General features: G+C 41.5%; 1 protein-coding gene and 1 non-coding gene across 4 annotated transcripts in view; both read right to left on the bottom strand.

The window, feature by feature from the left end:
- The window catches only part of LOC149282375 (arf-GAP with GTPase, ANK repeat and PH domain-containing protein 1), a 154,751-nt gene that overhangs the window by 120,482 nt on the left and 9,941 nt on the right, over positions 1-24,328 (bottom strand). The gene's annotated exons all lie outside the window — the stretch shown is intronic.
- Positions 7,747-7,928, bottom strand: LOC149282376 (U2 spliceosomal RNA). The gene has a single exon (XR_016277963.1). It is a non-coding gene; the product is annotated as a U2 spliceosomal RNA (small nuclear RNA).

Below are 24,328 nucleotides of genomic sequence, written 5' to 3'. Positions count from 1 at the left end.
ACAAGAGCACTAAAGGCAATAACAGACAACAAGCTCTATTCCGAGTGATACTTATATGAACGCTGCTATATCAGGGAACCTGAGGGCTGCAAGATGCCCAACACGACTCCAACCAAGATCTTTCGAGTTTAAAGTGCTGGCCACAAGGGTAGGTAAACTGAATGCCTCCCATGATCCCCTCATCAGCACTGTGACATTATATTTAGCCTACGTCAGCAATTTAGGTCTTTGTCAAGCCACCATAGAAGGTCACAGGTGACTCCAGAAGCGTTATGTTTGAGTTTCCAGCCTGATGTTCACTTATATCCTGAACGTCTGCTGCTACAAGGATCTATAAGCGACTGCAACAGTTTCATCAAATAAGCACAGGCGGATCAAGTGGATTCTTCATAAATAAGGAGCCACAAGTGTTCAGGTCAGGACAGAAAGTCAGCTCTCCGGTGTGTGTGTGGGGGGGGGGGGTTGAGGGGAGAACAGCTGATAAGCACTACTTCTTTGCACTTATGTCATGAGTGTTTTGCAGTTTTGAGTACCAATGTGTACTCAGGCACATAGTTTGACAGACATCAGGGATGTTTTTATTCAGTTGGTGCCATCCATCTACAGCTAGCAACAGATCCCAGGACTGATATTTGGAGATAGGCATTCTTTTAAGAAACCGCAAATCATAAAAAAAACATAAAACGATACGTTCTAAGAAAGCACACTTAATACACGTATACCACATCGTTCTATCGCGTAAGATGGTGTTCTTGTAATTTTGATGCCGTATCTCCAGAATGAACTTGGTCATATTGCAAGCTATTTAGAGGGTGCTGTCAGTATCAGAATCTCTACACACAAACCCTAACATACAGACAGTGGGCTTAAAGTAAATCCACAGTAAATAAACAGCCTTTCAGAGCATCAGGTTAGGAGCCTCTGGCTGAGTGTACCCTCTGAATTTGCCAAAACTACTTTCAGCATCTAATCAAAAAGCTACATGGCACTTAAAATGTCAGGAAGTGAGGAAAAATGCATCTTGTACAAAAATAATAAAACTAAAATGTCAAGCTGTGAAGGTTATACTGCATAAACAGCACCCTGTACCATGCATAATGACCATGCACCAGGAACACCACGAGACACTTGGATCTAAACTCCTGCTTCACCAGTCTTCTCTCATGGCACAAAAATATATTTTCTAGTTTTGAACAACTTGAAGAACAACTTCCTTTGCAAGAACTTTTATGATTTCACTACAGACCTGAATTTGACTGGCGTTCTCAAGGACCTCAGGGCCCTACAACATTCTCATTATCTGTATAATAATGTGCACATCACATCTAGGAACAGCGACGACTGCTTATGCACCACATACCAGGGCCCCTAAGATATCTATGCGAAGACAAACTCACTGCTCCCCAACAAACTTTGGAGCTGCTGCGTATTTAGTTATGCAGATCCAACATTTAGAGGTTCCCACAGGCCACAGACAGATTCCATCAGCAAGCTCCACGTTCTTCCACATCCTGCCCATGCATGTCCCGTACTGCGCTGGCACAACTCCAAGATCACTTACCCAGACTTTGTAACCCACGTACACCAATTAAATGTAGCAAAATGACACATTTTATCCACACAATGTAGGCAGCTGGACAGATCACACAGTGCTGTCACATTCTTCCGGCTGCTAACATTAAACGGTCGTGGAACAAATTCTCCCAACTACCCACAGGGATCAAAACAAAGCAGGCAGCAAAAATACTTCTAATTATTGCAAGTATATAAAGAAGCAATCCAACTTGGCGTAATGCTCCAGCTCAGCCTCCATAAAACAAAGCAGTGATGCCATGTGCATTGAAGCATTTCTCAGATGTCTCTATAACAAAAGGTATACATCTTAATATTTGCTATACACATGGTTTATGACAAACTATTACCGTATTCTACAGAGGGCTTGTTAAGCATCTTCACTGAGAAGACAGTAGAGTATCACCCCCCATCACATGGGTGAGGAGAACAGGCCCATAACAATGGAGGTGTCTTTAGTATACAAGTCTTAATAGCTGCACTGACTAGAACTTCGCACCACTGTTACTCAAGGACATACTCACCACAGCTTTCGCTGAAAGTACCCAAGGTATTTTAAACAACCACAGTGGAATCATTCTCTGGGCCTCCTGCCAACAAGTAAACAACAGAGTCTATGGTCTATTGCAAAAGTGATGGCTATCAGAGCCCCATACCCATAAAAACATGCGGTCTCGCATATCTATCTATTACCCACACCTACATCACCAGGTGGCCAATGGAGCTAAAGTGCCAGGGTTGCCTTGTGATCGCCAGTGCAACCCTTATAATGGCCCGTCAAGTCTAATCACTGTACCATTACCTCTTGTCTCAAACAAACTGGAAAGGTTCTGTGTAGGTGCCCGAAGCCAATGATACCAGGAAGTACAAAGGAAGGGTACCTAAAACACATATTGGACAGTACAATGGTCTAAGAACTAAGAAAACGCTTACACACACAAGCATAAACATGGGCACGCAGCATTAAAAAAAAAACATTTTTGTAGCAGATAAAGTTTACTGAATTATTTTTTTGCTCACAGCACCTCATGTTGAAGTCAAATTGAGGAGAGTACAAAAAAATCCAAAACGCCATATATTTGCTTGACAGATTCTCTTATATGTTCTTATATAGTGATAGGGCTTCTAAGTTCTAGAAACCCACAATCAAAAGGGAGGTGAGACATGTTCAAGGTCAAATGGTGCAGACCCTGCATTCTGTGACTTCAAAGGCTGTGCCTGAGGGCTCCCTTCCTCAGAGCTCCTCTCCAAGATTCCTTTTACACTGAGGCAGCAGCCAGACCACAGCGAGTGCCCTTAGCGCATGAAGAATTTGCTAAACTCTTTCGGTGCCACACTGCTGATTCACAAAAAGATTGTTTCAAAGCTCTCTAAAAATGCATCTGTGCAGCTTCATGAAAAACACTACCCAGGTTAAAATGTACCCCCTCTAATGCCTCCCCTGAACTACTATGTCTTAATTGGACCTCAACATCGTTCCTTAATCCAATGAGTCCTACTTGCCAAGCACACTGTCAGGGGTAGGCAAAATGCCTCTATAAGGTTACCAGCGTCGCTGGCAAGGCTTGTTCAAGGCAATGTTGCTTTTGGGGCATTCAGTCGAACAGGTGCCAAATAGCCTGTTTCTGCATTCACCTCCCGATGCCTTCAGCAAATCTATACCGTATAGAATAATAAATAAAATGTTAAATCATTTAGTCAGCGTAGCAGCCTTTCCAGAGAGATTCTCTCTATATCAAAAGCCCATTTTCCGAGCTTGCCTCCTGTAGGGCACGTTTTCCTCCTCGCTAATTAATAGAGAGAAAAGGCCTGTATCTGAAAATCGGACATAGGGAGCATTTTCCAACAAAGGACGATCCTTGTTACAGTATCAAGAGTTGCTACCAATGTATATGTCAAGAGCACAGTGACATACAGTTGTGTGAAAACGAAAGTATACCCTATTTGAATTGTATGGTTCTACATATCAGGACATAATATTCCTTATATGGTTTAAAAATAAGTTAAATACTCAGAAAACAACACATGACATATTACACCATGTCATGATTTAACAAAAATAAGGCCAAAATGGAGAAGCCATGTGTGAAAAATGAAGTGCACCTTATGATTCAATACCTTGTAGAACCACCTTTAGGAGCAATAACTTGCAGGAATTGTTTTCTGTATTACTTTATCGGTCTGTCACATCGTTGAGGGGGGGAATTTTGGCCCAATCTTTACAACGTTGCTTCAGTTCATTGAGGTTTGTGGGCATTAGTTTATGCACAACTCTCTTAAGGTCCTGTCACAGCATTTCAATCGGCTTGAGCTCTGGGCCATTACAACACCATGATTATTTTCTTTTTCAGCCATTCTGTTGTAGATTTGCTGGTGTGCTTGGGATCATTGTGCTGTTGCATGACCCAATTTCGGACAAGCTTTAGCTGTCGGAGAGATGGCCTCACATTTGACTCTAGAATACTTTGGTATACAGAGGGGTTCATGGTTGACTCAATAACTGCAAGGTTCCCAGGTCATGTGGCTGCAAAACAAGGCCAAATCATCACTCCTCCTTTCCCTGAGCATTGCACGGTCTGACCTTGGTGTGAATTTGCTAGAACGTCCACTCCTGGGAAGATTGGCAACTGTCTTGAATGTCCACTTTTGAATAATCTTTCTCAGTTTAGAATAATATACTTTAAATTGTTTGGAAATGGCCTTATAACCCTTCCCAGATTGATGAGCAGCAAAAAATGCTTCTCTAAGATTATTGCTGATGTCTTTCTTCCTTGGCATTGTGTTAACAGACACACCTGAATGCTGCAGACCAGCCAAACGTCACAGTTGCTTATGATCAATTAATCAGGGGCATTTGATTAGCAGCACCTGTCTGCTACTTGGCATCTTAATTCCTATGGAAGCAGTAAGGGACTACTGCATTTTTCCACACATAACTTCCATTTTGGCTTTATTTTTGTTGAGTAAATCATATCACAGTGTAATATGTCACGTGTTGTTCATCTGAGGTTGTATTTACCTAATTTTTAGACCCCTAAGGAACAGATGATTGTTATTACGTCCTGATATGTAAAATCATAGAATTCAAAGAGGATGTGCTTTCTTTTTCACATGATCTATATATAAAAATATATATATATATATACTTCTGTATGCAGAGCCATACCTAGGTCCTTTTGCGCCCTGAGGCAAGAACAGAGAATTGTGCAAGAGTAGGTAAATTGCCCCAGCCCCAAGATTGCAGAACAGTACTTGCCCCAGCAACCAAACTGTAGCCACAAGGACTTGCCTCAGCACCCAAACCCCCCAAGATTTCACACAGACACAGAACTTGCCCTGACTGCATCCAAAGCACCCAGTTTGCACCCACAGCGGTCTCCTCTCAATCCGGCTCTCATGCACCCTTGCTCCCTACGCTTTCTTGAGTCTGAGTTGCTGGACTCATTAAAAGGACACCAAGTGTTTGTTTTTTTTTATTTTAAACAGTATAGTGCCCATGAGTTTAAATGTGTTTGAACAAATCATTCTATACCCTTTAGGCACAAAACAGTAATGGGTAGACTGTCAAAATACACTCTCTCATCATCTTTCCTCTCTTTCTCTCATTATATGACATCATATCCCGGTGCTCAGCATCAACAACATCACACTTTGTGAGGGAGCATTGAAACAGAGGTCTGTATGAACCGACTTCACACTCCCTTTATTTTTGCACAGTCAACGGGAGATCCATGATCTCTCCAACCAGCCCCGCGCCTCCGATTTTTGACCAGGGTTCATACCCTTCCCAGCTTTCAAAAAGTTCACTAAAATGTCATATTCTTAAAGAAAAATTATAAAAAACCTAAACTAATCTTCAACCCTTTCTTCTTATTAAGCGTATTTGATTACTGAGTGAGTACTACTCATTGAACTAAAATACAATGTTTTAGACAGATCTCGAGTGGCTTTTGAACAAGAATAGTCCAACCAAAGCTGAAGAGCAACAGTTAACTTAGAAACGGAGGTGGCCAATTCCTGTAAGCATATAGCTGTAGTATTTTATTAATACAATTTATATGGAACTGTATGCCTCCATCATACTTGGCTCTTACAATGTTAACTGGATTAACCTCTGCCTAGGACCATAATGTGGCTAAGTAAGGGGGAACTCCCAGGGTCATCCATCCCAGTACTACCCTGCACCACTAAACAGATGGTAACCTATTGTGCTGTGTGGACCACAGATGGAACGTTATCCTGACAGAGCTGTGATTAAGTTATGAGCGTTCCTGTTCACAGCTGTGTCTTCGATACAAGAAAATGCAGATTAATATCTTAGAAGGGGAGTAAATGTAATTAAGTCATCTAAGCAGGTCTAAGGGGAAGGCTAATCAAGACAAAGTTTTGGAGATCAGCACAGCCCACGCTAGCATAATCTGGCTTTTAAGTGGAGGAAACACAAAGCATGTAAATCCTCCTCATTGAAATTTCTATTCCTGTCTCCTATTTGCCATCTTAAGAAAAGATCTCAGAAGTTCCAAAAATTATGTGGCACCAAAACTTTTTTCTATAGTGTCCTGGATTTCAGGCACTGTCTTGCTTTTGTGGGCAGCGGAGATCATTGGCCAGTTGGGGAGGGTCCTCTGATCTTCTGTGACTGGCCAAAGAAGCTGTAATATCAATGCAGCATAGACGTTTATTGCAGCTCCCATGTGGCCACCTTGCAACGCTCTGCAGCTTAGCGTCACAAGGTGGATCTTCATGTAAGGCAGGTGGGTGGCCACCATACATTTGTACATAAAAGAAGAATTGACTGGAAGGGCTGCTGGTCAATACAGTGAGGAAATTTGAACTACTCCTGGGACAGGCATGTGGCTATCCCAATATCAAGTACCGATTAAGGATTGAGTCTTTACATCATTCAAAACAGGCAGACTAGATGGGCCAAATGCTTCTTGTATGCAGTTAAATACTATGTTCCTGCATGGTCTTGGGCATTATAGAAAGTAGTAATTGGGGATGACTGTAATATGCTGCTGATGCTTATCTGCCACTAATATTTGTGTCACACTGACCCAGACAATAAACACAGAGACAGGAAGGGCAGTCCAAGGCACTATGATCTGCAGCTCTATACTTAGCATCCTCACAAAAGCCCTAATGTTCTCTACAGCCTGCGAGATGAGAACTTTCCATCTCTGCATCGCACAAACTCTGCTTTATTGACTTAAATAAAGAGCTTGTTCAGGCTGTTACTTTTCTGCAAATAGATTGTCTTTCTCACTTATCGATCTGGACATACAGCAGTCTGAAGACAGCAACATACACTGCAGATAATTGGACTGAAACTAAATCAAGAAATCATTCTCAATAAACAGAGCTTTGAACACTGCACTACAGCCATTTATTGGATTGCAACTCTTATGACACTCAACTAGATTATTTTGTTATGGCGATGGGATGGTGTTAAATTTCAGGCTCAGGGTTAATCAGGGCTCTTGAAAAGCAAAATTCTCATGGTGCTACACGAGTTGCAACTTTGCATCATAAAGTCACAGTTAAAGTCAATAGGCGTCCATTCACAGAATATAAGCTCTTGGGACTGTCATTAACTTAATTTTCTATATAAAATATATACAAGAAACACTCTTGATAAAATATACATACAGTTTGCAGTTGTGTCAGCGATTGTGACCTCTTCCACTTAAATTTATTTATTTATATTATTTATTTTTTTTAGAGCCTGAGGTGCGTGCTCCTGGGTGCTGTACTCTGTGCCATAAGGCAGCAGAAGCCAGATACGAAGAAGCCCTCCCCATGGGAGGGTCGGATCTTGAGTCAACCCGAAGGAAGACTCAGCTGGGCTTATTTGAAGAGAGGAAAGGGGCGATAGGCACCCAATCCTCCTCCAGCCAAATCCAGCTTCACTGCATCTAAAAGAAAACAGTGTCCAAAACAAAGTGCCAAAACGTGTGCCAACTCAAAGTGGGGGCCTCGCCGTGAATTTCAAAGCCGTGTAATCAAATAAGGGAAATTAATAGGCACTCGTGAATCACAAAGTGATGAATAAATTAATAAAAATAATTTAGGGGCGGCCATTTCTGGCCTAGCCAGATTCAAAAATAAATTCTTCTCCCCAAGACCTGATGGTTCAGGGGGAAAAGTGGGTGCAAAGCAACCGCCAGTGCGACCGTGCACTCACCATTTGCAGCGGCGTGCAATACCGCAAATGGTGACTCCAGCATTACTGCCGGGGCAAATCAACACCTCGGGCTCCATTGAATTCCCAACCCTAAGGCCAGAGGATCAGCATAGTCCCCCCCCTTCCCAAAGGGGAACTACACTTGATCTTAGCCAAAAGGCCGAGAAGCGACCTCTTCCACTTAAAGGGACATCATTTGCGACAATGCAGAGTGTCCCTTCAAATATTCACCCGCTTGCCCAACACATGATATACTTACTGCCAGTCTGCTCCACTGCTGTGGAGTCTTCCTGCCACTGATTGGTTGTTTCAGGCAGCCTATCAGTGGTGCGGAATGTTCGGCTACAGAAGAGGGACTCTGCTACAGCTTGTGACACTGGTATATCCCTTTACAACAAAGCATTGATTGTACTCTCTGAGCAAATAAACATTAGCAGCTCTATCTTCTTGTCTGTCTTTTGAAGGTTTGGTCATAGTAAAAATAGAAATTTAAGAAGGTTTTTCAGTTTCCACGGAAACAGTCTATCAGTTCCAACCCAAAAATATGAATGAGGCAAATTTTACTTGATTAAAAAATTATTTCTGGGAAGGGTTTGGGTACTATAGTACTAAGAATGTGTCCCATGATGCATTTAGTTACAGAGGTTTAACAGAGTGGAACAGCACCTTTAAACTTTATACATAAATGTGACAAGATTGGGTCTTTTTGTTGCAGAGATGTTGCAGAGATTTTTTTGGTTGGGCCACCTAGCTGGTAACTAGCTGTTAATGAACTACAACTCACAGTAAGGCTTAAGAAGTGAATAGCTTTGGACTTGGTTAACTACAATTCCCAGTAGTCCTCCACCTGCTGAATTACAAAACCCATGACACTCAGCTGGATGTGGGCTGCGTATTCAAAAACATCTTGAGAATCGCATATTCCCAGTCCTCCCTTATACTGCTCACCAAAGGCGAAAATAAGCTGCTGGCAAAAGAACGGGCTAGAAAAAAAAGAGAGGTGAGGGAGACCGAGAGGTGGGACCTACTTTAGGTGCACAACTGTTCTGTAAAACTAACAAGACAAATGGCACAGGCACTAAATAGAAACAGGCTATGGAAGTGTTAGCCACAAGAAAACAATAAGTGGAGATAGATGCCTTCAACGTAACATGAAATAGAACTTATTAGCAATCCTGTTACACCCCAGTCAATTAGGACTTTAAGATGGTATCGGAGAAGGTTACTCGGGATGGTACAGGAACAGCCTGGAGATGGTGATTCATTCCCTACATAGTCTGCAAAGATGGATTGTAAACCAATCTTATCTCATGATGCTCCACGCGGGTAACACGTACCAAGGATATGGCAAAACTGGTAAAGGACAAAAAAAATGGCGTTCTCTAGGTATAAAATTATAAAAAGTAACAGAATTCTCCACCCACCCTTACTTTTTCTACTTTTTACTGAAGCGACGTCTTGTTTTTGGACACATGTACATGCAATCAAACCAGACAGTGTGTAGCTCGAGGAGGAAACACAAATGCCATGAAAACAAAATAGGACAGAAGAAGGAGGAAACAAAAAACGCAAGCAGTAAACAGGACACACAAACTGACCCAATCAGTGCATGTTACACACTGACAATCGGAAAAATCCCAAAAAGGGCCACTGAGCGATGACAAGGGTACAAGAAATGATATTTGAAATGTATTCTTATAAAAAGGCAATTTGTTAAAATAATACAGATCTGTAGCTCCAGCTCCTGTATAGGTTGATACCAATGGCTCTAGTAATCCCTCCCCATATCCATACAGAGGTTATTCAATAATTCCACTGTATTCATTATAAATGAGTACTTCATTACCTCTCGGCCTGTCTCCCTCCTACTCCCTGCCTCTGTCACACTCCCCGTCTACAATATCTACCCAGTTTCAGTGCAGAGCCTGAACTCCCATGATCATGTGCTTGAACACATCAGCGTTAGCAACCACTGCCTTAACGTATGTTAATGGAAGGCCCTATTAATTCACTTGTCTAACCTCGGAGTGGACAGACTAGGCTTTTTGCTCGGTGCACACAAAGCAGAGGCTGTCAGAGGAATGTGCTAGGAGCTGGAGGGAACCCCACACACAGCGACCTCTCCTACTGGAATAAGAATGCATACAAACTGGGAAGAAGCAATCGGAGCCGCACAATGTTACATTATACTAAAGGCCTCGATCCTTCACCCACTCAGTGTACACACCAAGTATTCACTGTAAACAAGGACAGCCCGGAGCGAGCAGAAGTACCAGCGTCCTGCACGTACTCATTACATTGTAACAATCAATGTGATTGTTGCGATATACAGTTTTCTATCATAATAATTACAATATACTCCATGAAAGGCGAGACTGAGTCAATCTGCAGTGGGCCAATCATAGACAAGTACTGCATAGGGGGATTATGATATATTGGGCGCTGCAGCCTTTATGAGAAGGATAACATGTCTAGTTGCCGGACAATTCCCAGGATGCAGGTAGCTTTGTGTCTCTCTCCTGTATCTAACTTTCTGTCCTGGCTTTAATGGATGCCTGTGGTTACATTTTTTAATGGCTCAAAACAAAGGAACTCGCTTGTCCAATGCAAATCGACCTGCTGGCCCACAGCACCGAGGGCATAGCCTAATTGGCTAATGGAAGGGCTGTCGCTGCACTCTAAACTGGGCAGCTGTACAAACAGCAAGATGGTTATGGAGGTCATGCTGAGCCATCAATAATCTCATCAGGGATTGATATGCAGAGATGCAAGTTCATTACCTCATAGGCAATAAACTGGGCGCTAGATAGTGTCAGCATACAATTATATGCGACAAAAGAGAAACTAATGCTGGAACACACCTCAAGTCACAGAAGGACTTTGTTTTTAAAGACAGGTAGATGATAATACAAATACATGGACATGGCTTAAATGATGATAACAGATGTGAAGTATGCTTTCAGGTTGAGTAAAGTTCCAATAACTTCTCCTGGTGCATGTCTAAAACCTCACGTCAAGCCATCACACCTCCTTATCACCTGTACATCTGTCTGTGGCACCATGTCGGGGGGAGGCATGTCAGGACAGGGTTGAGAATGAGTGATGAAAAGTGAAAGCAGAATCCTAAAAAGAAATCTTAAAGAAAAACAGGCAAGATTTCGGTAAGACTGACAAAAGAACAAAGCCAAGCAACAGCACTGGAGTATACGACGGGATGAGAAGAAGTGCTTTGTGTGGATAACTTGGAAAAGAAAACAATGAAAAGAATAAAGAAACACAAAAGACACCTGGCCAACCATGGCTCCTAATATAAGAAGAGTTAATGTAAGCAAGTATCAGGTAAACACACAGCTCTATGAGCACAGGTGAGTGTGAGACAAGTGAGTGTGAGCTACTGGTATTGCCACAGCCATACACGGTGAGTGTGAGCTGCAAGCAAATGGCTATACACAGGTGTGTGTAAGCTACAAGTGTGCCCACAACTGTACATGGGTGAGTGTGAGCTACAGGTGTACCCACAGCTGGGGGCAGATCTGGATATAGACATCACTTGGGTGAAGCTTGGGTAACATCGCCAGCTCTGGGGTAAAAGGCTTTGTGAACACCGGGTATACAGTTATGTGTGCAGGTAAATGCCAGAGGTGCGGGAGCTCAAACCATTGTTCAGTACTTATACTAATATTTACCTTACAATGAAACAAATCTCTCGCAGTACGTCAGAAACGTTCAGGATGTATCATATGTTCCCTAAACCGGTCTCCATGGAAACGCTGGACAGGAAGTGACGCAGAACTCCCAGAACTTTGGCTGGAACACAAATTAACCTCTTCCCTGCCAACGATGTTAACACAAAGCAGCTCTCCCGCCGGGCACACACCAGGCCCGAGCGTCAGCTTGCCAAGAAGGTGCTGCAGTGGAAAACGTCTCTGCGCCAGATACCGAGAAACCAGCAGCCCGAGAATGATGTGATGTCTGCACAGGACACAGACACGGACCAAGAACCTGCCCGGCCTCTCCAAGCCTTCATAAAATAAGTGTTTAATTTCCAGTAGACCTACAAATTAACTCAAACGAATATTATTTCTGTTCACATTTAGGGAAAGGATTGTCTGGCACTTAAACCGTTAATTTCTTCTCTGGGTTCCACAAGTCTGGTAGCTGAAACATCTCTCCAGTCATCTCGTTCTTTCTGAGCTGCCTCAACTTGAACTTTCTGTATAACTGTATGCTGATACCAGTCTAAATAAATAGCTGCATACCTCCCCATTACACAGCTGAGCAAGCGTGAGGATGCTCTCCCAATACTGTAGCCTAAGGCCAACATCTCTCTGCCTAGCTGGCGAGACAGACACGGAGCGAGCAGGAGATAAAGCTATAGGCCATGCACGTGGCTGCTCCCAGATGCTAAATCTCACAAAGAAGAAAAACACACAGATGCAGAATCATACATTTGTGGGTGTGGGTAATATCACAAGACGCACGCTTTTCCACACTAACATCTTATATGGTGTATTCAAGGTGCCGTTTCACGGAGTCAAATCATTAACAACACTCAAGGATGTTTAGCAAATACACCATCACTGATCTGTCATTTTATTCTTTCCTCTGAACATCTAATCACATAAAAAAACAACACAGAACCTCTAAGGAGGATTTTCAGTGCCTATGGCAACAACCCATGACTGTGACATGAGAAGCAATTCCCAGTAAAAATGATGAGAGAGGCAAAATTTGACACGGTCAACTGAGTGTTCAACAGCACAAGGAATAATGTCATCAATGGTTTACTGTGGACAGGTTGAAAAAGGACAAAGTGCATGTAATAGACCCAAAGCACACCCAATCACCTCTAAAAAGCAATGTTTGCCATCACCTGGAGGGACTCGTGCTGCCGGAAAAAATGGTCACCCACTGTAAGTGCCGACATGGCCAGCCTGAGCTGCAATTTACAAACAAAAACTGACATTAAGAAGCAATTTCTGGTTACTTTTAAATACAATACTGCCTAATTATTTTACTATGGCAAAAGCAGGCCAATTCAAAAATGGTTAAAAAAAAACTTAACATTATATTTATTAATCCATAGCGGCAATACATTTCTTACTGATGAACAAAGCTAGAAATTAGTAAACTTCGGAAGTAGACGCTTGCTCAAAGCAGCTGAAAATCAACCAAAAATGTGATTTCAAAAACTAGTAAATCAGTAAACTAGATACTTTTGTTGCCTGCTAACTGCATTATTCTAAATGTTTGGAGCAGATTATGTAGTGCTGTTAATATAGGGTGATAATGAAAATTAACAAGAACATTAAGCATGACAATAAACAAGATTGACAATCACGTTAATACACGTCCAGACAAAAGATGGATCTGCTCCACCTACACCAGAGGTTGACAAATTTGGTTTCTAACTGGGAGCCAGCCAAAAAACACAGGAGCCATTTTTTTTCCTTAGTAAGACACAGAGTAACATGCGAACACACACATACATACTTACTCACAATAACATACACACAGCAACACTTACTAACACACACTTACATATTTACACACACACACGTTTTTGAACCGCTACCTTTGACAGCTCTTCTGTTCATGCTCACTCATGATCCCACAAGCTGCTTGCTTCCGAGCACCGGGACTTGGCGCCATCTCCCCATGCTCAGACAGAGAGCACGGGGCAATGGTTTGTGGAGGGTTGTTAGCGGTACTGGGCAATGGTTTGTGGAGGGTTGTTAGCGGTACTGGGCAGTATGCAAAATACAGTACTCCCCTTGAAAAACCTTAGGGGCCTGGAAGAAATTTCTTGTCGCCATGGCTACCTAGCACCTGGGGTTTACCAAATCATGATCTAGATCAGCGGTTCTCAACCTGTGGGTCGCGAACCCTTTGGGGCTTGAACGACCCTTTCACAGGGGTCACCTAAGACCATTGGAAAACACATATTTCACAATATATAAATACATAATTTTATGGTTGGAGGTCACCACAACATGAGGAACTGTATTAAAGGGTCGCGGCATTAGGAAGGTTGAGAACCACTGATCTAGACCATTGCATTCCACCTGGCTGGCCGTAGCTCATTTTATGTCTACTCATCAAATGGGGTCTGCCATAATAAAGGTGGGTAACGCTGCTCTCAATGTTTGCATAGCATCCACATCTATTAAGAAAACTTAAATAAGAAATTCAAATATAATGATTCAAAATGAGATAATCAGGACATGTCTTAAAAAAATACAAATCACAGCGTGAAAACCTTAGCACTAATCAAGTGTGTAGTGAAAGGTGCAGTAGGCAAAAGGCTCTTATTTCATTATTCATTCAAAAAAGGCTCCATGATGAACTGCTTAATGGCAAACAAAGATTTCTTAGCAAGACGGAAATATGAGTGTTTCAAGAACAGGTGAAGGTAGAAGAATAGGCTTTAGTAAATGTCAGTGCGATCAGTTCCCCCTCTCCCTGTTCACAAAGAGACAATATCACATAACTCCGGAAGTGCAAAGCCTTCCAGCTAACCGCATATACGTTTTCTTTGTAGCTGACAGACAAACTAATTGAAATTTAAGTGCTACTAACAATTCTGGTGCAATCTTTTGATCATTTTTTCTTATTGGAAAATAGGGCCACTCAATAATAAATAATACGTCAATTACACCGCCATGACAATCCAAGGCTGGACAAATGCAAGGGCCTCTAACATTTCATACAGTTTCTAATATTTTGTTATACAGAGATCTACTATTGTATATAAGAAAATTTAAATACAACAAAACCATGCTGCGCCTGAATGTTTCTCCTTGGCTCTCAATTAATTTTATTTTAGCGTACAATTAATTAATTAGTGACTCGATTTCCTAAAGCGGTGGGTAATGGCTTTTATTTTTCCATTTCATCTGCAGTCAGTAGAGAGAGAATAGGTATTCAGGAACACAGAAATAACGACTGGAAGCTGTTCTATTCCAGAGAGCGGGAGCCTATTCTTTTCCACATTAATATCCTTTCCCAGATTAAGACGTGGATAAATATACTCTCTGCTGTTGTTAATCCCCAGGCATCTGCTCCAAATCCAAGGACACATCTGCACAGGTGTCTGTGTAAAAGTAATTTTTACAGCACAATCAATAATCCAATATCGGTCATGCTTCAGACAATACTAGAAACAGAGATTTATGCAAGAGAACAAGAGCCATATTCCAAACATAATCATTTATTAAGCAATTTCCTAATTCTAGACCTCAAAATCCATCTGCTTTCCTACAGCAAAGCGCTGTTTGAAGGGGAAGGTCTTATTAAAAGAAAGGTATGGAATAAAGATTGTCTGTACATATATTTGTTTCTGTGTGAAGCAGCAGTTCTTTACTTTTCTAATATAAATTGGGATTGCACAGGTAGTCGAACATTCAAGACAAAACAATAGTTCCCGGAATGATTTCTCCGCATCCCGACCCAAGTCAGCAGGAGCCCTCACTTCTGCTGCAAAAGGGTGACCCTGGTCTATTCTTTCCACCACATCAGTATAGACATGAAGACAGAGTGCAGAAAGTGAACAAATCATTAATAAACCATTCGCTTTATTTATTACCCGATTATAGTAATACAAACAAAAAATTAAGAAAAAGCAAATTCCCTCAAATGCTAATATCAGACCTTATGAAAACCATTGCTTGCCAGAAGCTATTTATATATTGTGAATTAAGCTACCTGTATTGAAGGAGGGATTTGAAATATGAGATACCAAAAAGAATTAGATCTGAGTTATCATTAAATGTAGAATATAACATTAATGAGTCAGCTCCAAACTGCACGACGGTGAGAATTTGCTGATTCAAGTTCCCAAGTACGATAGTATGACTGGAGTAACGTTAACTGCACAGGTTGAAGGACAAAGTGCATCTAACAGACTACACAACGTCTGCTTCTTGTGCTTCTTCGCAGAGTGATAATCCGTACACTCCATGTGAGTGATGCACATTTACTCCAGCTGTTTCCTTGTAAAGTATTTAAAGTTATGCAGAAAGCAAGCCAAGTAGTAGTGACACGCAATGTCCTCATGACTTAACCATCACGGGTCAAGAATGAGAGCCATGGCCCAGAACAGAGCAAAGCACGATAATAATGATGATCGAAAATAACTGTATACCCCATGAAAATAAATAAATATAACTAACTACTAGCTTATCAGGTTTTTTGTTTATTTATTTTTTTTACACAAAGAATATATATTTAAATGCGGATATAAGATGGAACTCTACCTAATCTGTCTGATCACAATTTGATGTTTGAAAACCGCCAATATAATTACAAACAGGCTCTAAAAGTCAGAGGATTTCAAAACGGCAGCAAACTGAAGAATTGGCTTTAGCCATCAAGTACAGGGATAGCCTACTTTTGGCCCTCTAGCAAATCGTGAGCATGACAGAGGCTGTACTCCACAGTTGCCAGAGGTCCTGAATTTTCTTGCCGTCAATGCCCCAAAGCAACAGTTAATTACTTTAGATTGTACTTATCTTTAATAGTATTCTTATACCAGCGAACCACCAGTAGGAAAGCGCTACTACTCAACACAAGCGCTTTCTGAAGATGCATGCACTCTTTAGACCCCTTGGAAATATCATGCGAGCCAGAGTAGGATTTGGCTTGTGGTGACTATACCCCGTACATGCACTGTTAACAGATACATTCGGCCAAACACATAGAGTCGCTGGGAGGGGGCAAATTGCATAAGGTGGGGGTCTTATGAATCACTCCATGCACGTGCAAAGGACAAAAACAGTAATCAAAACGGGACACAGCTACCATTTGCAGTAAAGTACACACAACGGCTTGAGCATCCCATTAATTGCATCAATGTCCTTTTAAGTATTGTAAGCATGCCTAAGACAGAATGTTAAACATACACACAGCCTACTTTGCCTGGAGAATTCCATTCTACATAGAAAATACAAAAGAGGATTATTTAGATTATTTTTTCTAGAGGCAAACTAAAATTTTCAGGCAATTTTTTGTCCCGAGTGTTTTCAGGTTCAGGAGTTTTGCACCCTGGAGCTTCATCCCATCAGGGCCCCAGATCCGTAAGCCGGCCAATGCATTATGTAGATGAAAGAGCCCAGCGTTTGAGAGAAGCCTTGGGCAGAGGAAATCTGCTTTCTCTTAAGTAATATCTCACACAGTGGAGCCTTTATAAAGGGTCTCTTGGACACATTTCAAGAATAGATCTATGGCCAAACAGCCACAGGCTGATACAGTTTCTCCTACACGAAATGCCTGCTTGCTTTTTCACACTGCCACAAATAGCCCAGATTCCTCCATGTGTACAATACAGATTTTATTTCTCACATACATACTTAAGATGCTTAAGACATTAAACAAGCAGACAAGACAAATAAAAAGAATCAAACACAACATGACAATAAACAAAAGAATAGCTATTTTCCAAATTATCTAAATGGAACCATATACTTGCCAACAGCTAAGAGACACAATAGAGTGGTATTAAAATGTACCACTTCTGCTAGAAAGCTATTCCCCTTATGCACCGTCTCAAAATACTTTCTAACACTATATTCAAGTATGAAACAGAGATATTGCATCCCAAGTAACAATTATTTTTTAAATGCAGTACATGCGTGAGAAGCAGAAAACCCAAGCAATTGTAAAGTGTGGACGTGTCCAGTTGAGGAGGCCACTGCAAGTCTGGGCAGAAGTCCTATTGACTCTAATTTCATGGGTGATGGAGCTCCAAAGCAGAGAAGATCTTGCGTATTGCACTCGCAGCTGCAGCAAAGTACACATGGAGCTCTGCTAACTGCTCTACAATCACACAATTTGTTTACACACTATTCGCTCTGCACAATGAGCACGAGTCCCTCTCCTATATCCACAATGGTATTAGGACAGATTCTGTGGGCAACCAGTGGGATACAGAACCAGGAATGTGTTCATACACTGATGACCCAACATGAACTAAGAACATACCACTAAAGTTAAGGAACTAGAAATTACAAGGATCATTTTGTATTCTTTTATAGATCTATGTTGCCTTTCATAAATAGGTAAAAATAAATGAAAAATATAAATATGGAACTAGGTGAACTAGTCGTTAAGCCAAGAATATTGGTCCTACTATTCCCAGCGACATTTTTAAATTCCATTTTCTAACAAATTGTAATTCAATCCACAATTATGCCAGAGCACGTTCCTTGGGTCAGAGCTGCAACTCTGTGACATTTCTAATTTACATCACCAAGTCGGCCTGTGGAATTTTATTGTGTGCACTGGGAAACAACTAAACTGTTGTTACTTCAAAGTTTACATGTAGATGAGACTTTTGGAGTCCTCTAAACTGAGCTAGACAGTCACAGATTGTCACCAGTGTGTCGTATTGCACACCTGCCCCATCACCTAAAGAGCTTCACAAATCAGAGAACACATTTCAGCACTTTCCTGCAACTGCCAAAGTTTTTACTATATCATTTTATTAAACCGGATAGATTAAGAGTACTGAGTTTCTAGCATTATCAGTGTATATACAGAAGCGTTTAGAACTCTAAAATAATATGGATAATGACAGAAAAAGAATAAACCACAAAAGCTCTTAATCCCAATTTACAAACTTGCAAAAGACCCATATAAAACTACCCTAAAGGTATAGTAAAATCTCATTACAAGTGCTAGAAAATTGAGGTTTTCATAGGTAAAATTATACTTTTAAGTTGTATTAGAGGGCAAAGCTAGGCCAACAACTTAATGGTGCTTTAATATGGCTTAAAAATATACACAAATATTTTGGCAAATACTTAATTCAGGCAGCTATCTATAAATAGTAATTTGTTTATGCATCCATTAGTCGTCCTACAGAGTACATTTGATGTAACTATATAATTGTATTATTTCTTCTTTGTTATTTTTATGATTTTCTTAGTTATACTCAATGCACCAACTAGGAATGAAATTGGTCCTGGTGCATTAAGGCCAGCGGAATACACACAGCTGCACACTTCTCCACTTTAGGAGCCTGCGGCCGCTTGTATATTGCAGAAGATGGGACTTACATCTCCATCGGGAAAAAAATTTACCTGCGGCTTGAAGGTGCTACTTGTTGTGCCTGACCGCCTGTCCAGAGATGTACTGGAAACCCCATATCGTCATGACTGCCCACACACAGCTCTGTAGAATATGGTGGCCAGCCATAAAATGGAGAGATTTTTTACCCACCAACTATTTTGGCAGTTAAACGGTCCCTATTTCCCTATCATACTCCGAAGACTGCCACAGGACGCAGGAGATTTTTCTCCGTGCAACTGTAGACTTGCCAAGGTGATTAGATTACAGCACAACTTCTTATTGTGCATGAAGCAGGAGAAAAGCCAGACATTACTACTATGGCCAACCAGATGTGCAAGAGTAGAAGTCACTTCCACCAGATGGGAAGCAGCTTGCGTACCCAACATTCGGGATTTAACCTTGTGGTGTGTTGTGATCCCGCTCAGCAGCTTGACTGAGCATGTCTATAACAAACACTCAGCAGAGCGGAGGAACCCTGATGGGACTTCATTTTTTAACTATATTGATACTGTTTCTTTCAGAGACACATCAGGGAGGGATGGTGGAGATCCCCACGAAAATGTATACCACTGCTAGTAGTTGGAATGATACCAGCAGAGAAAGGTATGGAACTCCATTGTTTCTTCTCCCCGGCTCCCCATGAATGAACACGCAGACAGAATGCCTTACATAGTAACACACTGCCTCCTGTACCTCATCATGCAGCAGAGCGAGGTGGCCCTCATCCCATACAGAGCCCCTCCTCGCACTCTGGAGCCGTCACAGGTTTCCACTCCTAATAAAGATCTCTGGATTTCTCATTTATCCCATAAATCCGGGCAGCAGTTTAAGAACTTAAGCTTTGAAACAGCCAAACTCCTCTGAGCATAAAGTGAACACAAAAGAAATGTAAGAATTATAACTAAATATTTTTTTTAATCCTGTGAACTGTTGCAAGTTTGTTGTCTTCCATTATAAAAACAACATAAGCAGTCACGGCTTTTGGTAAGGGGATAGATCACATGATGGAGTTGGCATCCGTGCCACAGAACACATTACGGTGAGGAATCAGATGATGAGGTCATTGGAGGAGATAAAATGGTCATTATTCTTTCATATTGTGCGTAGGTCAGACTTGTGATGCCTGTACTACTACTTTTCTTTGCAGCGACTCATTATTACTATTAATAAAGCTGACATAATTCCTGTACATATGTTTCTAATTTATCTGGCAAATAGTGCAAAACAATAAAAATCCCACAAAACTGGTTAAAAAACAGCTGTTGTTTAATTATGTACCTAATATGATTAAACCAACCAACCCCCCCCCCCCCCCCAGTCTTCCTGTACCGTACAAAGCTCTTCACTTTATCCTGGATGCAGTCTGTTGGCATCTAGGGCTCCCGGTTGGGATCAATTCAAGTAACAACTTAAAACAGAGATAAGTAAAGCAAACTCTGCTTCCCTGATCCCTGAAAAAAAAACTTGTCTGCATAATGCATGAAGAAGAGGTGAGGCTTCCTTGCTTCTATTTCAAACGTGTTTCCCAACACTAGTAACACAATGTAAAGATACATATGGAAACACATAGATGATGAAGCACATGGGAATACCAGTGACAACAGTTAGCAGGGAGTAATTGGAAGAACTGTTAGAAAACATTTGATTAACATGCACTAACGTGGTGCTTCAGATATTCTACCAGAGGACTTAAGTTCCCAACCTGTGCATCATTGCAGCCTTTAGAGAAACCATATCTTGCCTCTACAGCCCTGATCAGCTGGGGAGAAACATTGAAGCTGCCAAAGCCATTACTCAAAGACACCACCACTTGCTACAGATTCCACTGATCTGCCCACCCCAACATCTATGTCTTCTCTTGTCCTCTGCAGCTGTCTTGGATGATCTCTGACCCACCCTAAAAAGAAATTCCCTGATCTGGCTGTGGGAGTGAAACAGAGGGGGAAAAAAAGGGTCAAAAAGTCAGAAAGTGATCCAATTTCCATTAGGATGAGAAAACACTGCTTAGGAAATGTAATTACTTTACAAATTAACACAAACACACAGAAGTGCTGGGCAGGGTATAATGAACTGAGCCCTACAGATCCTCCTACAGAGAAATGGAAAGTACAGGTAGCTATAGCTCATCTTGCAGCGTAGGGAGATTACAGGCGACGTGTCAACCAGAGAGTATAAAAATCACAAGTGAGTTAAAAGGGACACTCCAGCCACCATATGCACATGATAGCTGTGCGGTTCCTTTAAATGGTCATGTGATCCCCATTGCAAACGCATGAAGGGATTCTGCAGGTCCTGAAGAAGTCCTTTCAGAATTCTATGCAGTCACATCAGATAAGCATCGCCTGCCTGCGCTCTCTTGTAGAATATCTGTAGGTTTTATGGGTTATGCAAGGTTTTGAAAGCAGCATAAAGCACAACTTTAAACATGGTTATCCTCAGACAAGCAGCAGCTCTATGACTGCAGTAAATAGACACTTCTAGGAAAGCCACCATATTCAATATAATCAGTATTTTGTTCCGTGTTTGTGGGGAATTATATAATTTAGGGCAACTCTTTAATCCTGTATTCAGGGTGTTTGGAAACACACCACTTCTTAACATCGGGAGAGAAGAATATAAAAAGTGAGCACAGGCAGAACACAAAAGAAGAGGAAGCAGACATAACAAGGGGTTATGTAATGCATATACCAAGGCTGGGAATTCACCGCTGTGACGAGAACGGTGTTTGATTAAACCAAAACTAAAAATAGCCACACGTAGTGGAGTGCCGAGCGCCGGTTCGCATGCTGTTCTCTGGTCCCACTATGTACAGTTAAACGAGGTTCGGCACACATGGGTTTTTCTCAGTCCCTGTTGCCGACTCTCACCGGATTCCCGTTCCTGACACTTACCTTTGTGAAACGCACCGGCAGCTGACTCTGCAGGAGCAGCATAGCTTGTGAATACCCAAAAACCTTTCCTTCCCCCAGAGCAAACTGGAAGTTAATGGGAGATGGCAGAGCTACCAGTGCTTCGCACAGCAGGAGCTACAACAGAAGATTCAGCCCTCTCTCCCAAAACGAGAGCCGTCATAATACATGCAAATTAGCAATGGTTTCTCATGCCAAAAGTAATTGAAGAATATGCCTGGCAGATGATCTGACTCTTATCTAAAGCCATGCGATTTGGGCACCCGCCATTAGACTAGAAGACGGCAGGTGTAGGCTGCAAGATCAGAAGGAGAGAAGAGTGTCAAGGTCACCAAGACAAGAGTTGATATTTAATCCCAGATACAATGACCCCCTCCTCTAACATGAGCATCATTCCCAATAGAAAATTGCACACTATGCTTACATTTACCTTTCAACAGCGACTGTTTCAGCACCAGCATCCTCTGAGCGCATCTTAGGGACGTGAGCCGAGAGCAAACACGGCTTATTCATTACCTGATCATTTTGTACACAGAGTTCAGTTCAGGGCTGTCAACATGGAAACAGCGATGACAACGTACAGACTTTTAACGCTGTGTCTTATTCTAAAGAAAATATTGTGGCACCTGCAGTAATGATATCTCATTATTATTAGCGCTGTTCCCACTTTTGTTACTGAATGCAGCATCAGAAGTGACACAAAAGCAGGTACTGATAGGATGTTGCCATGAATTACAACTGCTTCTTAAACGTTTCTGTGTTATTATGGTGTTCTTCAGAGAAAAGAATAAAATGACAGGCGTGATATGAGCCGAATATATACTTAAAGCTACATTTACAGCCCTTAATTGGACACTCCAGCCATCACATGAACTTTAATGCATACAAGAGCTGAGATGCCCCTTTCATTCTGCTCTGGGGCAAAGTAGACAGAATCAACTCTGCCTGTCTGTACATTTTATTTTGTCTACACTGAAAATTCTCCCCAAAATCCTTTGAGCTAAAAATGGCTGATCTGCTGAGGTTTTTTTCTGAGCATACTGAAAGAAAAATAAATATTTTATCAAAGTGGAACAGCACCTTTAATGTCTTAGGACCCGTCCCGTCATAGTGACGGAATGAAACATGTTTTATTTACGCTGTTAATGTGTGCCAAGTGTACAAAAAAGCTGTTAGAATAATCTGACATTTCCCATGACCCTATCACAATCTAGCTCAGGGTATGACCAAGGCCGAGTTTCTCATTAGGCAAAGTAGATGCATCCTCTGGGACACATTAATATTAAGGGAGTGCCGTCCACCAGCTACAGCGATTAATTGCCTGGATTTCAACAATTTGTCCGGTGCATCCCGTTTAAGGTGCAGGTTTACACAGGATTATTGCACTAAAAATTGCACCACTTCTATTTAACAAGACTTAATTCCAAGGAAGGTGAGCTCAAAAAGAGAATATATATATATATTAACAAGGCCAGCTTTGGATCCTGGAGCAAGTCTACAGGAAGGATCCCTTCTCAGGTTTTCCTGCATTTAGCTCTTTTTTCCCCTTGCTTTCTCTCCATTCTGCCTTGTGTTCATTTTGTTTTTACCTCTTCTGCAATTTCTTTTGCCATGTGTCTTTTTTTTTTGCACCTCACTTGCTGACATCCGCCTCACTTTTTTCTATTTTTTCTTCCTTCCCTGTTTTTCTTGTATCCTGCTTGCCTGACTTTTTACATTTGTCATCCTCATGCCCGTTCATATTCACATACACACATATATATATATATAATATATATATATATACACACATATACACACTTGTTACTCCCTCACTGTGCTGCACATCCAGAAATGGCATCACTTCTCAGTGGGGTGGATTGTGATGCCACACGTCATAGGTCCCGACTGGATTGTCACTTCGTGGGACGGATGAAAGATATGGACCCATCAGAACACTGCTGTAGAGCCCCTCAGAACATCAGGACCCTGGAGCAATTGGTCAGTGTGTATACAAATGATGTTAGTGCAAAGACTGATCTTATCAACACCACAACCGTGCTAAGGTCAACTCCTAAAACTTTGCACTAGAATTATACAGTATATTACACACCTCCTCGGTTCTGCTGTGTTATCTCGGCTCACAGCTGCTCATAAAGATATCCCAAATACAACACGCCCAACAACCCCACGCAGCATGGAAAATATATTTTAATTAACACTGAAAAACTACTTTGAAAGAAGGGAAAAAAACCTTCAAAACTTCAATGAAGGGCAAGGAGGTCTTAAGGACCTCACACTGGCTGCTCGGTTTGGATAACATACTGCAGGTGAGCAAGAGGTTGCCGATTCCTTAAAACAAAAGCAGCATGGATGCAACAATAAATGGATAAAACAGCCATATCATGCTAAGCCAGAAAACAGGACTCCGTTGGGTTTAAGAACAAAGTGTCCTTCTTCGAAACTGCCAGACCAAATCCCCCAATGGAGGAAATATTCAGCACTGCGAGCTCAAGCCATCTAGTACCCGCAGTCTCTAAATAAGACTCACTGCATACTTCACACTCAGGACTTATACTTTACATACGACTGTGTCTTCATGTCATGGTAAACTTCA

The sequence above is a fragment of the Sceloporus occidentalis genome, unplaced genomic scaffold (assembly GCF_023333645.1).
Source record: "Sceloporus occidentalis isolate IW3139 unplaced genomic scaffold, rSceOcc1.0.p SCAF_117, whole genome shotgun sequence".
Lineage (NCBI taxonomy): Eukaryota > Metazoa > Chordata > Lepidosauria > Squamata > Phrynosomatidae > Sceloporus > Sceloporus occidentalis.
The sequence above is the reverse complement of the archived record's forward strand: the minus strand, read 5'-3'. Positions and strand labels throughout refer to the sequence as shown.